Below are 1236 nucleotides of genomic sequence, written 5' to 3'. Positions count from 1 at the left end.
GGGGGGGGGAGGCGTCTGAGGGGGCCTGAGGGCTGAAGTGGGGGTTTTGGGGCTTCACCCCCTCTATTAAGGGGGACAGACCCCCTCTCAGCGCCTTTGGCCCCCCCGGGGGCGCTGAGAGGGGGTCTGTCCCCCCTTTTTGTTAGGGGGGGGGGTGTCTTCCCTCTCCCCCCCCACTCCATATAGGGGTTATTGGGGTGCCCCCACCTCCTTAAGGTGCCCTGAGGGGTGTTTGCCCCCCCTTGGGGTGTATCTGTGCCCCTTTTTGGGGAGAGGGTGTTTTTTCCCCTCTTTTTCTGGTCCTTCGGGGGGGGGGGGGGTTGTTAGCCCCACTTGAATTTTTTTGGGGGGGGGGGGCATGCCCACCTGCTCTGCGTGGTGTAGGTTTGGATTCTAACCCCACCCGGCTCTCTGTGGGTGCGTGGGGTGGGGGTGAATCCCTGCCCCACTCTGCACCCACACCCCCCCCGACTTTTGGTGCATGGGGTGGGGGCTGGATGCACCCACCTGGTTCCCTGTGGTTGCAGTGGGGAGATGGGGGGGCTGGATCCCACCCTGCTCCCTATGGAGGGGCTGGATCCCACCCTGCTCCCCGTGGGGGGGTTATGGAGGGGCTCGATCCTACCCTGCTCCTTATGGAGGGGCTGGATCCCACCCTGCTCCCCGTGCGGGGGGGTTATGGAGGGGCTGGATCCCACCCTGCTCCCCGTGGGGGGGGGTTATGGAGGGGCTGGATCCCACCCTGCTCCCTGTAGAGGGGTTATGGATTGGGCTGGATCCCATCCTGCTCCCTGTGATGGGGAGTTATGGGGTGGGGGGCACTGGATCCAACCCCATCCTGCTCCCTGTGGATGCTCTGTGTGGGGGGGTTATGGATTGGACTGGATCCCACCCCCTGGGATGCAGCCGGGGGAAGTATTTTTATGGAGGTGTAAGGTGTGGCAGGGCGCAGGGGGGTGCGTGGGGGGGACACACACAGGGTGGCATGCGAGTGGGTGTGGATGCAGGGATGCGCTGGGGAAGGGGTGCGGGCAGGGATCGGGGTACCTGCAGGGGGTGGGGGGGCTGCAGCGGGGTGCACAGAGGTTTGGGGGGGGGAATGCTCTGGTCTTGAAGGGGGGAGAAATGGCTGAATTGTGGTGTTTGTGCTGGAATGGGGGTTATTTATTTCACATGTGTGGTGGATGGTGAGCTGCCGGTTGGGGGTTTTTTGGGGGGGGGGGGGTCCCTCTCTGG

This window comes from Haliaeetus leucocephalus, unplaced genomic scaffold (genome assembly GCF_000737465.1).
Source record: "Haliaeetus leucocephalus isolate CR32 unplaced genomic scaffold, Haliaeetus_leucocephalus-4.0 Scaffold271, whole genome shotgun sequence".
Lineage (NCBI taxonomy): Eukaryota > Metazoa > Chordata > Aves > Accipitriformes > Accipitridae > Haliaeetus > Haliaeetus leucocephalus.
The sequence above is the reverse complement of the archived record's forward strand: the minus strand, read 5'-3'. Positions refer to the sequence as shown.